At 42.1% G+C, this 16,277-nt stretch overlaps 1 pseudogene; it reads right to left on the bottom strand.

The window, feature by feature from the left end:
* Positions 1 to 3,517: 3,517 nt before the first annotated feature.
* Positions 3,518 to 13,750, bottom strand: LOC148134953 (putative G protein-coupled receptor 139; annotated as a pseudogene).
* Between the last annotated feature and the right edge of the window lie 2,527 nt (positions 13,751 to 16,277).

The following is a 16,277-nucleotide window of genomic DNA, read 5'->3' as shown; positions in this document are numbered from 1 at the left end:
GATGTGCAGGTTACATTGCCCATAGTGCTAGGTCAATTAGTCAGAGGGAAATAGGTCTGGGTGGATTACTCTTCGGAGGGTTGGTGTGGACCGGCTGGGCTAAAGGGCCTGTTTCCACATTGTAGGGAATGTAATCTTATCTCTTTTCTCACTATGCCCCTTGGTCCTACCACTGTCGCCCCCGCCCCCACCTTCCTAGTTTAAATCCTTTCACGCAGCTGTATCAAATCTTTCTGACAGCATAATCTTTCCTTCTTGTACTTATTCATACTCACTCAGAAGAGATTCCAATGATCCAAAAATGTGAACCCTTCTCCTCTTCACCAATTCCTCAGCTACGCATTCATCTGCTCTATCCTCCTATTCTTAAGCTGACTAACTCGCAGAACCAGGAGTAAACCAGATATTACTATCCTCGAGGACCTCTTTTTTAAATTCCTGCACAATTTTCTATATTCTCCCTTCAGAATCTCATCCTTTTCTCTTCAAATGTCGTTGGTTTCAATGTATACAATAACCGACCTTCCCTTTAGAACATTCTGCACCCGCTCTGAGACATCCTTGATTGTGGGATCGGAGAGGAAACACACCATTCTGAATTTTCGCTGCTGGCCACAGAACGTCTGTCTATGCCTCGGACTGGACAGTCCCGAACAAAATCGATGTCTTGCAACCCGAATTACCCCTCACTGTATTAGAACTAGTCTCGATACCAGAATAGAACATAGAACATAGAACAATACAGCACACAACATGCCCTTCGGCCCACGATGTTGTGCCGAACATTTGTCCTCGCTTAAGCACCTATCCATGTACCTATCCAATTGCTGCTTAAAGGTCACCAATGATTCTGACTCTGCCACTCCCACGGGCAGCGCATTTCATGCCCTCACCACTCTCTGAGTAAAGAATCTACCCCTGACATCCCCCCTATACCTTCCACCCTTCACCTTAAATTTATGTACCCTTGTAACACTCTTGGCTGTCTGTCTTACATTTCCCTTGAGAATCCATCACCCCTACATTTTCCATTTTAAAAGTCACACAACACCATGTTATGGTCCAACAGGTTAATTTGGAAGCAGTATCTTTTGGAGCGCTGTGCCTTCTTCAGGTGTTTATCACTCTGAAAGCAAGAGCTTCCAAAGAAACATGTTGGACTATAACCTGGTGTTGTGTGACCTTAAACATTGCACACCTCAGCCCAACACCGGCGTCTCCAAATCATGACTACATTTTCCAAAACAGCATATCTGTTTGAAATGCGGAAAGCTACAGAAGACTCTTGCAAAGTCTGCTTAACTTTGCTGGAGTTAACCTATCAGTAGGACTGCATCTACGACTTATCTCCCTTCCTATAGCTGCTATCCATCATATCCTCTTGCTCTTGTAATTTCCCCATTCCCTCTGTCATTCCAGCCGATCCTTTCTATCTGATAGGACTTGTAGCCAACGGAATTTATTGCAGATATTATGCTCAGTACCCCATAAATTCTCCATAAACTCTTAAATCCGATGAGAAGAGAATATCACTCCACAAAGTGCCATTTTTGCTTCTTCCAATCTGCACACCCAGAAAATAGCATCATCTGATTCATCTAGAAATCACTGCGCCATGCTAACTTAATACTTATGGCTTATGTCTTTAAGTTTAATCAAGAGGCATTGCTCAATAAAATATATAATCAAGAAAGAACCCACTCTACTCACTATTGCAAACATACAGAACGGTCATACTTAAAACTAGACACTTATCTGTTCCTGTGTTGTAACCTCTCCCAAACAGTTATCTCCAAGATCAGCCGTGAATTTCACTGTTTGTAAATTTTCCTACACGCACGCTGATGTCCAACGATACAACAGCAAAGACAGTAACAGTGCGGGTTAACTGTTGGAGATTGTAACCGGACTTTGACAGAGTGCAGAGCTCGGCTGAGAGGTGTTAGCTGCAGTACAACTTCAAAAAGTGTGAAGTGAATTCGTTTTGGGATTTGAATGCAGATTACACGGTTAAAAGCAGTATTCTTGGAAGTGTGGAGGAAGAGAGTGCTCTGGGGGTTCACGTCCATAGATCCCTCAAAGTTGCCATACAAGTTGGTAGGATTGTTAAGAAGGTGTATGGTACGTTGGCTTTCATTAACAGGGGATTGGGTTCAGGAGCAACCGGATTCTGCTGCAGCTCTATAAAGCTCTAGTTAGACCACACATGACGTATTGTGTTCAGCTCTGGTTACCTCATGAGAGCAACGATGTAGAAGCTTAAGAGAGGGTGCAGAGGAGATTTACCAGGATGCTGCCAGGACTGGAGAGCATGCCTTATGAAGAAAGATTGAGGGAGCGAGGCGTTTCTCATTGGAGCGAAGATGGAGTAGGCTATTGGGCGGGGCATACATTTAAGGTGAATGGAGGAAGGTTTCGCGGCATGTCAGTGGTGGATGCGTGCAGTTCACTGCCAGCCGAGCTGTTAGAGTCAGCTACACCCGGAATATTTTAGAGACTCTTTGATAAGCACATGGATGAACGTAAAATAAAAGTTATGTCGATTAATTTGATCTCAAAGCTGGAGAGAAAGTCGGCCCAACATCGAGGGCTGTCGGGCCTGCACTATGCTGTGCTGTTCTGTGTTTTATGTTCTATGTTCTCTGACCATGATTTAGTCCTCTCCGCATCAGCACACTCTTTTCATTCTTCTCTCTCTTCTCCCTCTGTCTCCCTCCTAATGTTTCTCTTTCTCGTCTTTTCTCTCTCCCTCCTTTTCTCTCTCTGCCTTTGCTCATTATTCTTCCTGACTAACTAACTGATGCACCAATACTTCACTGTTTCCTTAACAATAGTTTTTGTCCTTACACATACTATGGTCCCTCCCAATATCCCATTGCCTTATACCAATATTTCCCCCTTACAAAACAAGGCAACAGAAGATTTGAGGAGGAGAGACGTCGAGAGTGTGATAGTTAGATAGAGACTGCTAGAGGGAAATAACGTGAAGGAAAATGGGAAACAGAAGGTCAGTGAAATCGATTGAAAAAATATGAGGAGAGAGAGTGGGATAATGTCGGAGTAGAATGGAGAGATGGAGGGTGAGGGAGTAAGAGGGAAAGATGAATTCGGGTTGGATCACTCTGAGATTAAAGTAAGAACAGCCTGGCATAAATCCCACTCCTGATCTCGGGCCCATTTCCATCCGTTTCCCAGCGGACCACGACTTAGAGCTGTTTCTGTCTCTGTCCAGCTCACTTTCTTCAACACAAAGAGTAACAACAATAAAGTTCACTCTGCTGCTTAGCAATTTTAAATAAACATTTTTATTATTTTCAAGTTGAAGTTGTAGATACAGTGAGTGGAATAGTTCCTTTTCACACTTGCCCCAATCTGGGAGAAACATTGAAATGTGCACCTGTAAATCTCTGTGGGACAAGGTTGGACAAAACAGCATACTGTCAATCTGTTACCATAGTAACAGTCTTCTTCATTGTTGAACCACTGAACTGAAATGAGAAAATCTTGGATAGATTGATTAATGAGTAAATTTGATTGATTGATAAATTTGACTAAAGGGATATTTCAGAACATTCTCCAGCTGCTGCCTGAAATTAGACTGGGTCACGGAATAAATCGCTGTATTTGTGCAGCAACTGAGAAGCTGCAGCATGAAGCCCAATTCGTGTATAAAGAATGATAGATACACGGAGTCAAAACCAATATTATACATACGTTTCCATATGGAAAACAGCATTAGCATTGACCATAACAGAATGAAATTGGCCGAGATCACAAATCGTAAAATTATGGATTTTTTCCGATTTCGCATTTCTGTGTCACACTGATCTTCCCCATTAGTGTGAGCCCGGAGTCTCCTACGGGCTCTGCTGGTCACTAAAATGTGCTTGACTGTGAAAACGTTGAGCAGCAGAATCAACAGAAATGGTAGAGCTGGGGTTAGAATGTGGTGGAGAAACTCAGCTGCAGCCCAGACATCAGAGTACAAAGCATTAATTTTTACAGAACAGAACCAGGGGTAGTTCCCCAGCCGATAACGAGCTGTGAGCATAAAATACTAGAAAATGTTCTTTAAACAGCTCAGCACAGTGACTGTTCCCAGAACCACAGCGGCCATTTTCACACTGCAATATTTAGATTAGATTAGATTAGATTACAGTGTGGAAACAGGCCCTTCGGCCCAACAAGTCCACACCGACCCGCCGAAGCGAAACCCACCCATACCCCTACATTTACCCCTTACCTAACACTACGGGCAATTTAGTATGGCCAATTCACCTAACCTGCACATCTTTGGACTGTGGGAGGAAACCGGAGCACCCGGAGGAAACCCACGCAGATACGGGGAGAACGTGCAAACTCCACACAGTCAGTCGCCTGAGTCGGGAATTGAACCCGGGTCTCTGGCGCTGCGAGGCAGCAGTGCTAACCACTGTGCCACCGTGCCGCCCACCAACCATTTACTTTTCAGCTTCTGGCAACAAATGGCTACAAATCGGTCAAACGTGAAAGTGACGGTGAACCAGACAGAACAGTCAGTGGCTGCATAAAGTATGACGGCGTGGACGTTACACACAGGGATGGACCTCAAGAAATTAAAATGTTCCATATACACAATGGGAATGTGTCTCAATATCAGGTCGAGGATGATGACCAGTAGATCTGCCACTGCCATGGCTCCCAGGTAACGACTGATGCATCGTGACAATCCACAATCTTTATAAAGCAGGACATAGATTGTCAAAATGTTAACTGTGAGTAAGGAAAACAAGCAAATTATATGTCATCCTGGAAGTAAAGCTATGAGTTTTATTGAGGACTGCGTGAGACTCTCAAATGTGTTCAGAGATTTGTTGAAAAAATTGGAGTTGATATAAGAAATTGTAAGGTCTAAATTCATTGGAAAACATTAGACGTAAATCACAAGAAACACTCCCTTCCTAACACAAAGACATGCATCCTTAAGAATAGATGATATTTAGAACATTTCCACACAATTAATCACTCAGAACAGACGCAAGTCACCATCTCTACAGTTTCTTATACGGAGGTTGCAAATATTCCCGTCTTGAAGGATTCTCTCCCAGTTCATTGAAGACAAACGGAGGTGGGAAATTCCTATCTTTTGGTCTGAATTGAGGTCGATGCTCTGTCATGAAGAACGTAAACGCAGGGAAACAAAATATTCACCCTTGAAATGCCTGACAGGACTTCGAAAATATATCTCCTTCTCCCTGGAATGGGATTCCTTCGCTCTTGCTATTATCTTTCCTCCAATTAACCGATGCACAGCAGTTCATGAATAATCTCACTTATAGAGTGTTGTGGAGAATGGCCAATATGGAATGTTCTGGAAATCTGTTGCCAAAATTTACTCAGCTGGCACTTTGCATACAAAAACAATAATACTCAGCCAAAACCTTTCTCACTGATGGAAGATGGTCATCTACGATCATACAGATTTTATCCCTTACTCTGAGATCGCTCCCATTTACTTTTAACTTTTTTGCAGCACTCCCAAATGTAAAATGTTCTGAATATTCAGTTCCCAATATTGGTCTGACGATTGGTTTGTCTCTTTAATGCCATTAAATCATATCCATTTACCTCAATGTATGCATTGAATTCGTCAATTACACCCCCCCCCCCCCCCCAGAATATTAACACACATTCAGGTAGAATAGCTTTCATTGAGATTTATTGAGCATTATTCCCTGCTCCATTGTCTCATTCAGTCCTCATTCTGAACAGTAAGGAAACCGTCTGATACCATCATACTCGCAAAAACAAACCTGACGGTTAATGCTGAAATAAACACCATAACCATGCCTGGGCATATGCTGTCCCACTGACAGGACAAACCGACCAGTTGTGGTGACAACGTGGTAGACAGTCAGGAAACCTTTGCTCTGGAAATTGCGAAAATTTATTCCTGAACCCAAGAAAACTCATGCAGTACGGCAGATCGAAAGTGATCAATGAATTAGAATGATCATGGGCCTTTACTGCCCTTCTAACCACCCGTTGGTGATGCATCAGTTCCATTCGTTTATGCAAACAAACGGGAGGACTCACCGAAGCTGACAGGGACACAGAATGTACTTTTGGGTGTGGACTTTCACAGCCCATCACAAAGTGTATCTCCACAGGCCCACCACTGTCTGAGCAGGGCGAGGCCTAAAATAAATAGTAGCCAGACTTTGGGAAATGATGAGTGAACCAACTGGAGGGGAATATTCTCTCCAAACTACTTGTCTTAAATGGATCTGTCGGAGCACTCCTCATATGGTCACCAGTGGATGAATACCAAGCCTCCCAGAATTCCCGAGTTTGCATTTGTTTAGCGTGCCGCAGTATCATAAGTTTTTTTTTATTTCCCAGTTGAATTGGTGTCCTTCTTGTCAGTGTGTTTTATGACATGAAGAAGAGATAGTCATATCACTTTTTGAATTCTGACGCTCATATGTTCTGGTGACGAGTTTCCTGCCCATTTTCCTCATTATAATACATAACACAGGAAACTCGCCACCAGAATTAATGAACATCACCTTGCAACAGAATGACATGACCTGGTCTGCCTCATGTCAATACACACTGAAAATAAAGGACTCCAGTTCAACTGGGACAACGTTGCAATACTGCAACAGGTGAAACAGAGACAAGCTCGGGAATTTCTGGATGTCTGATGTTCATTCACTGATATAAGCAAACATAGTAAAATATATCCCATCTATAGACCACTTCAGTACAAAACCAAACCAGACAAAACCGCGCTAACAGAAGGAACTGTGTAAATTCTGGACAGATCACAATAAACAGTATGGAAGATGTAATCCATGAGGGAGACGACACGTTTCTCTCCTCGCCGCTCTGTTCTCTTTTTTTCTTCTCCTCCTTTGTTTAGTCCTGTGTGGGCTTTCAGGGTAGCGGGATATGGATGTTAGGGCAGTCGCATGTTCCTCCTGCCGAATGTGGTAGGTGAGAGACACTTAACATGTCTATAGCGACCACACCTGCGAGACGTGCACCCAACTCCAGATCCCGGAGGCTGAGGGCGAAATTGGAAGGGTGTACAGGGACGTGGCCACTCCTTAGACAGAAGATAAGGACAGCTGAGTTGCAGTCGGGGGAGGAAAGGGAACCGATGGTCAGAGCATGGATCCCTGTGGCACTTCCCCTCAGTAATAAGTATTTTGGATACTGCTGGTGGGGACGGCCTACCAGGGCAAAGCTATAGTTGTCAGGTCTCTGGCATTGAGCCTGGCACTGTGGCTTAGAAGGGATTGGGGGAGAAGAGAAAAGCACTAGTGGTAGGGGGCTCATAACAAGTCAGTTTATTGATGCTTCATCGCTCTTCCCCTTCTTCCTTTCTTTAATCGTCGATTACATTTTAATCTTTAAGTTATCCAGAATAGCTTCATTTGTAGAATGTATGAAAAACGTAGTGATCACCAATTCAATCAATATATCTACTGATGCCTCAGCTAAATTTCTGGTATGGAAACCACAATGATGTCCATCACACTTACCAATGCTCAATCTCGCTGTGTATTCAAGTGCTACTTGTCACTGGAAAAAATGATATTATTCTTTAGTTTCATAAATCCTATGTTTACTTGGTATTTCGTGCCATTTTCTGGATCGTACTCCATGAAAATGGACACAAAATAACTGTTTCGTTTGCTTGTAATTTCTCTGTTCTCTTTAATATGTTATCCAGCCCACACACTCACTATACCACATTTGACATTGCTTTTATCTTGCTATCAGCTATACCTAGAAACGATTTGTCTGCCTTTCTGCTCCTTGTATGCATTCGTGTTCTTTTTTTTTGGAAATCCGTTTATTGGTTCTCCTTTGCTGGATTATAAACTTCTCTGAATCCATAGCTTACTGCAGTGTCTGCCTTTTTTCTAACCTGTTTCTTTGTCAAAATGTAATCCTTAACTTAATTTGCTCACTAACGTTGAGTCACCTTCCCATTTTGCTGTTTGCAACGTGTAGGGATCTACACTTATTCTACATCTTGAAATGCTTCTATAAATGGAGGAGGTGAGGAATGTAGATGCTGGAAATCAGAGTCAAAAGTGCGTCACTTGAAAAGCACAACTGGTCAGGCACTATTTCAGGAACAGGAGAGCCGATGTTTCGGGTATACGTCCTTCATATCCTGATGAAGGGTTTATGCCCAAAACATTGGCTGTCCTGCTCCTCATTTGCGAACTGGCCTGCTGTGCTTTTCCACCACCACACGTGTTGACAGTGTTTCTATAAATAACAGTCAATGCAGCTTTTCCATAAACTAGTTTATGCATATTTTTTTCTAAACCACTAAAGCCTACTTGTCATTCATTACTTCATGGTGAGCAGGATTCAGGTCTATAAACATCACATTGCAAAAACAAAAACCATTCTTATTCAGACGTCACGTAAAATTCAATGCATTATGAACACTATTCCCAAAAGCTCCTTCAAGCAAAGTTTTAAATTAGCATGTCTGATCAGATACCAATTCCAAAATAGCCTGATTTCAAGCTCGTTGCTCAATATGCTATTGAAGGAAAGGAGCTTATGAACTCCAGTCTTTCTCAGCATTAGCATTCACTGGGCATACCTCTGATTAGATGAAATTTGGATTTGTTCATTATTACTGCAGTACCCACAAAGTAGTCTATCTAACATCTACATCTAATTTCCTGTTTCATAACGTATCTTTATTTCTACGGCGTTTTGGCTATGATGGATAAATTGTTATAAATGTTTGCTTCTCCTTGTTGTTTGTACGCACCACCTTACCAGATTCAGTGGAATCGGAGTGACGTGGGCTCTAGGCAGATTAAGTTTAGATTGTAGTGAGATGTCTAGAGAGGCTTATCCGGTCTTTGTGATTGTCGCATGACAGCTTCTCCATTCTTCTCAAGCCTCGTTATGATATTTTCACCATATCTCCCATTATGTGGGTGGAAATGAGAAGGTCAATGACGTTTCAAGAATCTTTCAACAGCTAAGATTGTTCGGACCTGGGTGGAAATCGCAGAGCAGTGATTGTTGCGACCACTTTACAAGATCATATTGGGATAATGTCTGGAGTAGTGTGTACAAATTTAGTCTCCACACGAAAGAAAGGATATTGTTGCATCGGAAGCAGTTCACAGATTACTCCTTCAACTGAATCCTGCAATGAAGGCGTTAACTTTGATGGAAACGGTGATCAGGTTGATCCATTCCCCATTGGAATTTATAAGAATGAAAGATAATCTTATTTTGACATTGAACATCGGAAGGAATCGGCAACAGAAGCCAGCAAATTGCCCAGCAAATCAATCCATCCATTCCGCTTCTTGAGCCTGTTAATCTGGAACAACAGGAGTACCTTTAACCCTGTTACACCAGAACAGGATGAGCCGATTCATTCCTTGGAACCTGATATGCAGTTCCAGGAGGAGGCCAATTAGTCCCTCGAGCCTATAACACAAGACCCAAAGTGGGCCATGCAGTACCAATATCTTGCCACACAGCAACAGAATCAGTGCATTTAGCATCCTTCACTTTGTAACACAGAAACTGAAAAAGGCCACAAAATTACTTGACATTGTTACGTTGGAATAAGAGGGTGCCATTCAGCCCATTGAGCCCGTTGCATCGGAACTGGAGAAGACTGCAAAACTATTTGAGGTGTTTTAATGTTAAGATAAATTAATTCGACCACGTGTCAGTCATATGGGTATAGATTATAACCAATCTTCTCAAAAATCACATTTGAGGGATATGGAAGGAGACCATTCAATATCTCGATCTTCTAATGGAGGATCACGAGTGAGGTCTTTGTAATGATCAGCAAGAACAAGAAGACTCCATAAGCCCTCAGATCTCTTGCATATCATCGTGAGGAGGACAAGCCGGCGTCGAGCTTCTTACTCAGGGCCAAGAGAGTGTGAGTCAGGCCCGAGAGACTGAAATGTCTAAACACCAGGAGGACATTCAGCCCATTGAGTTTATGTACAAGGAAGTGAGTGAGTCCAGTCAGCTACTGATGCCTCTTACACAACGATTAGAGCAGATCTTATAAAGCCTTGTGCTCGTTACACAAGAATTGAAAGGGAGCATAGAGAAAAGTGAAAGGGAATAACTTAGAATAATGATCTTCACGTGAGAATAATAATCGTGATTGAAAGCAAATTGTAAGAATCTGTTATTTAGGAGTTAATGGACATTTGCAAAACCAAACCACTATCCATTAACTTCGAAATGGTTTTATGAAGGATAACTCCTGTTAAAGTATTTGTTCAAGTCCTTTAAAGATAGGACAGGAAAGGTGGATAGTGGGGATCCTGGACATGTAGTATATCTGGAATTCCAGAAAATATTGAATAAAATTTAGTTTTTAAGAAAAGATCACACGTGGTCATGAATCTATTGTTTGGCTAACCAATGAAACGCAGAAGGATGGAATAAATTCGATGGTCAGGTCCCAACTATATGTTATCTGTATTATTACCTGTTTGAGGGGACAGAAAATACTACAGCCAAATTTTCAGATGACCCGAAAGTAGTTTGAAGAGTAGGTTGCAATGAAGATATATGAAATTTCCAAACGGATATGGGCAGGTTAGGTGAATGGGCCAACATTTGGCACATGAAATTTAACGTGGAATAATATGAGCTTATTCATTTTAGTCAGGAGAATAGAAAGACAACTTATTATCTGATTGACTTATTTGCAGAGGGATCTGGGTATCCTCGTGCATATTGCAAAAAAAAACTAAGAAGCAAGGACAGTCGGTAAATGATGAACGCAAGTTTTGACGTTTATGCCTTAAGCAATAGATATAATGACAAGGAGGTCTTTCGGCAAAGACACAAGGCGTGAGTAAGATCACATCTGCAGTGCTGTGCGCAACTCTGACTTCAGTTACACTGGAAACAGGAGGTGACATCGGTCTGTGACAAGCTCTTCTTGGAAGTCCTGGGGTGGAGACCGCTGATCCCTTCCCACACACACGCATACTCACTCCGTGGTTTCAGAGCCTTCCTTCTCTGCAGCATCCGCTACATTTCTTTGTTCATTTTGCAGATCTGGATTCTGTAACCACATTCCACATGCTCTGTCCAGATTTGGGTAATCAGTTCCTCAGGTATCACTGAACATCTAAAGCAGTTCACAGCACAACCTCCAGCATACCATCTCCAACACCTCCACTAAGGTTTCAATAACATGAGTCAGTTAGAAGGCCCTCAAGTACAAATTAGATGCCTTGCATTTTTGAATACTTATTGCAGTGCTTCCTCGTGCTACTGAATACATGATCTTCGTAGAGGAATAACAAGCAAGCGTTCTGTCGAAAGACACAAGCCAAGTTTCAAATGCATGAGTCACAGCTGATTAAACCTGTGTCCAAGCTATGCATGTCTAGGGACTCAGCTGAAGTGATTGATGGACCAACATGGGACACAGTTCAAACTTTTGCCAGTATATTGCTATATATATTGCAATAAATAACTGTCCAGCATTGGGAACTACAAAATTATGCTAGGGTGTCGGAATATGTGATTCCCACAAAATTATGTCTCTGTATCTCCATTGTACAGTACAAGGAAAGAGGTTTTGTGCTCGTGTGGGTTTGGGGTGGAGACTGGCTGGGCGAATTTGGTATTCAATGGGTAGACGTGAAAATTATTGGTCGGGAGAGAATGCACATGGATGAAATTGGTTTAAATATGAACAGCTGTCAAGGGTTTGTGTAATCGACAGAAGGACGTTTTATGAATAATGTGTTGACATATTGAGAATATTAAAATGAAGGCATTAGCAGACCAACGAACAAAGAAAAACATTAGCACACAGGAATTATGGATAGATGGGAATTTGTGTGAGTTCAGTTTCAAACTAGAGAGTTTCACCTAAGATTTGCTTTGCCGGTTTTAACCTGGCAGAATTATTAGCAGAATCTTCGCATCACTGAGACTTTTTCAGAGGGCAAGGTACAAATATGCGCCAGTGAAGTCTATTCTGGAGATGATGTCTGTTAAATTTAGGAAAGAAAAATGTGTTGCTGGAAAAGTGCAGCGGTCAGGCAGTATCTAAGGAGCAGGAGAATCGACGTTTCGGGCATAAGCCCTTCTTCAGAAATCCTGGAGCAGCCTTGGAGCCTGACCTGCTGCGCTTTTCCAGCAACACATTGTTCAGCTCTGATCTCCAGCATTTGCAGTCCTCACTTTCTCCTAGTAACTTTAGGAATGGTCAGGGTTTTGTTCATCTCTTGGCAAAATACATAACCAGAGGTTTGATTCGTTTGTTTCAGACTCAGATTTTTCCAAGGGATGTATTAGAGTCAATGGAAGGAAATGGAGATTGCAACCAGAACAGAATACAGTTAGGTTCATGCTCCTAGCATCTAAATAACAAGGGCAGTCTTACGATGAATCCTGGTTACAGCTGAAACTGAGTCGTTAATGATCTGGATGAATGGACTGAGGCCAGTCTGGCTAAATTTTCTGATGATAAATATAGTGGATGGCCAGGTAATCTTGAGGAGGCAGAAGGCTCCAGGAAGATTTGGTCAGGTGAGGAGAGTGTGAAAAGAAGTGGCAGGTGAATACAATGTTCAGGAAAAATAGAGGCAGAAAATATTTTCTAAATGTAGAGAAAATGCTGAAATCAGAAGTTCAAAGGGACATGGGAGTCCTAGTAAACGTTTCTCTTAAGATAAACTTGCAGGTCGAGTCGTTAATTAGGAAGGCGAATACATTGTTGACATTCATCTCAAAAGGACTAGAATATAAAAGCTGATGTGGACTTCTGAGGCTTCAGATTAGACCACACTTCTGCGCAATTTTGAGCTCTTTCCAGAAAGATATATTGGGCCTGCAGAGGGTCCACAGGAAGTTCACAAGAATGATCCCAGGAATGAATGATTTACATATGAGGAACATTTGAGGACTTTGGGTCTATACTCAATGGAGTTTAGAAGAATATGGAGTGATCGGAATACAACTTCCAGAATACTGAATGACCTAGACAGAGTGGATAATGGGAAGATGTTTCCATTGGCAAGAGAGACAATGACACGATGGCACAGTCTTTGGTCAAAGGGAAGACTCTTAAGAACAGAGATAAAGCGAAATTTCTTTAGCCAGACAGTAATGAATGAGTGGAATTTCTTTCCACAGAGGGCTATTGAGGGCAGATAATTAAATATATTTAAGACAGAGATGGATAAGTTTCGATTGTCAAGGGTATCAAATGTTATGGGAAGAAAGTGGGAAAATGCGTTCGAAAAACATATCAGCGGAGCAGACTCAATGCACTGAATGGCCGCATTTCCGCTCCAAGGTCCCCAAGGTCTTATGATTTTATTGTCTAATGTGAGACCTACGAGGGACACTGCTTGAAGCGAAGAAGGACGGAGTGAATGAACAAGTTTACTGATGCATTTAGTAATGGTTTGTGGAGTGAATATTTCTATTCAGCTGGAACAATAGCAATGGTAAGGAGAGGAGAGTAGTTGAATGAACGTTCATACGGCCATGCAGTGTTAAGAGAAATAATAACAGAACCGTGAGACTTACCAGGCACACCGACAATTGCAAGAATAGGATAATAAAAATATTGGATAACATAAAGTGCAATTTCGATCCGATCCGATAAAGATATCCAACGAGAATCAGTGGAAAGATATGAAACATACAAGGATAAACTCCTTTCTATTTTTGTAAATTTCCAATCTATTGTTCTCAGATTCTGATGCATTGTTGGAACATTCCAGTCTATCCACTCAGACTCTGATCTCTTCTCCTTCTCTCTTTGAAGCTACTGATTCCTGTTAGTGTCTTCGATGATTTTATGATACATGACAACACATGGAACAGAGCCCATTAATTAGCAAAAGATTGCAACTCTCCACTTGGAAAATTAGAATCTATAGAGACTGACATCAATCACAGTCAACGAAAATAAAATCAAGTTTATTTAACCCCTTCATTGCACTACCTTTCAAATCATAATAAAAAGGATTATTTGCTCGTTCTAGATGGAATGTATGAGCTTTGCTGAGGATAGTCAAACCCCCTTCAACCTTGTCATATGGGAGCGTTGCCAGAATACTGAGATTCGTATATGTTCCAATCTTCATAAAAGGAGGCTGTTGTAAATCTGAAATGACAGAACAGCTGCATCAATTGACATGTGGGAACATTTCTCGAGATCATAAACGCAGGTAACACCTTCATTGTTACTGATATTGGTATAGGGGAAGGTATAGGGGAGATGTCAGGGGTGGGTTCTTTACCCAGAGAGTGATGGGGGCATGGAATGCGCTGCCTGTGGGAGTGGTAGAGTCAGAATCTTTGGTGACCTTTAAGCGGCAATTGGATAGGTACATGGATGGGTGCTTAAGCTAGGACATATGTTCGGCACAACATCGTGGGCCGAAGGGCCTGTTCTGTGCTGTATTGTTCTATGTTCTATGTTCTATTGCGACATGCTGCTCCTAATTACCAGTGCCCTGTTATCAAATCCTTTCAAAACATTGACACCTCATTCAGAACATTGGGGCTGCCACACATGTACACGTGAAAGTAATTCTATCTACATGTGATGATTACAGAGGGGTAAGAGGAGGCCATTCCGCCTACACGAGCCTATTTCCTCTGTAAGAGGTGGAGAGCTGGAATATTGGCTCATTTTAAAAGGGGAATCATTCAAAAGCATAGACATTTTTTCCTGCAGCTCCACGAGGTATTATTGAGAGGCAATCTGGCATAAAGTATGCTGATTGGGTGTCTGAACCTGAGAAAGAATGGACCACCATTGTATGCATTTCAACTGCTGCTTATAGTACACGTGCAACTGTGTCATTCAATGCGTCGAGCCAATTACAGAGGGCCGGCGAGGCCATTCAACCTCTCAAGCATGTTACACAAAAACAGGAAGACACTGTTCAGACTTTTAAGCCAATGAAAGGACAAGAGAAGGCTACTCTGCCTTTTGAACCTGCTACAGAGGAACAGGTGGAGGCCACTCAGCATCTCAAGGCTATAAATCATGAAGACAAATAGGTCGTTCAGCGTCTCAAGTCTATTGCAAGGAAACAGGAGGATGATAGTCAGCTTCTCTAATCAGTCATTTAAAGGCACACGCTCTGGCTTACTCAATGGCAGGGAGAAAAATAAACACACGGACATCTTTCAGATTTTGAGTATGTTTTACAGAAACCAGAGAAATGCTTTCAGTCAATAGAACATTTACGAAATATGAATAGATCACCTCCATTCCATTTCACCGGAGCAATCGGAGACTACACAACTGTTGATGCTGTTACCCAGGGGAAGGCCGACGACGTCTAGTCTGACAGCTGGGACACAGGAAGAGGAGTCAGGCATTCGAGACAGGTATACAGCGAAATCTTGCTGCTAACAGAAATTCATGAAAACGTTCCATGAGCGGGCCATTCATACCTGCCTCGGGATTCAATGAGATCACTGCAGATCTGATTAAGACTCCTGATGCCATTTTACAGATTCCAGTCTCTGCAGACCCTTCGGCATTTGTTGGTCATGTTACAGACACGCAGGCTCTAATTATAGTCACAATGGTTCATTCAGACTGGTATTATCTTGTCCTCCTGAATGCCTACAGCAGCTGAAAGCACAAACTCCATGGAACTAGTCATAGTATTTCCACTAAATTCCCAACATCATATTTAAATCAAATATCACTTAACTACAGGTCGGAAACCCTGTCTGTGTCAATAACTGTCGAGGGGACAATCATGTTACTGAACAAATGAAATTCAAAATTTGGCTTACAGGCATTGAATGGATAAGGACAGAACAGGTTTCAAAAATTTATTTCAAAACTGCTGAAACACCCTGTCCAACACAGGACGTTACGCAGCACACCAGGAAATGAAGTGAAGTGCGATCTCCACTTATTCAAAATCTCTTGTAATCTCGTTAACGATGGGACCCCGATGCTCCAGGGTGAGCACCATCAAAGGCCACAGAAAGATAGAGGACAGTTATCCACGTTCAATTTGGACAATGACGAAATGGACAAAAAATTGCAGATAAATGGATGCAGTCAGGGGAAAGGGACTCGCTAGAGGAGTCACACTTTGGAAGGTCGAATCATAAGACGGGAAAATAAAATATCGGCATTGCCAGATCAGCTGAAATGTTTAGTTACACCACATTCTCAGTGCAGACCACGTCAGCACATTGATCTACCAACGTCCAAAACATGTGGAAGCTGTGCAGACCACAGCAGTGCATTGACC

This window comes from Chiloscyllium plagiosum, unplaced genomic scaffold, assembly GCF_037043375.1.
Source record: "Chiloscyllium plagiosum isolate Xiang-an unplaced genomic scaffold, Cpla_swu_hap1 HiC_scaffold_51, whole genome shotgun sequence".
Lineage (NCBI taxonomy): Eukaryota > Metazoa > Chordata > Chondrichthyes > Orectolobiformes > Hemiscylliidae > Chiloscyllium > Chiloscyllium plagiosum.
This window is presented reverse-complemented; position numbering and strand designations above follow the sequence as displayed.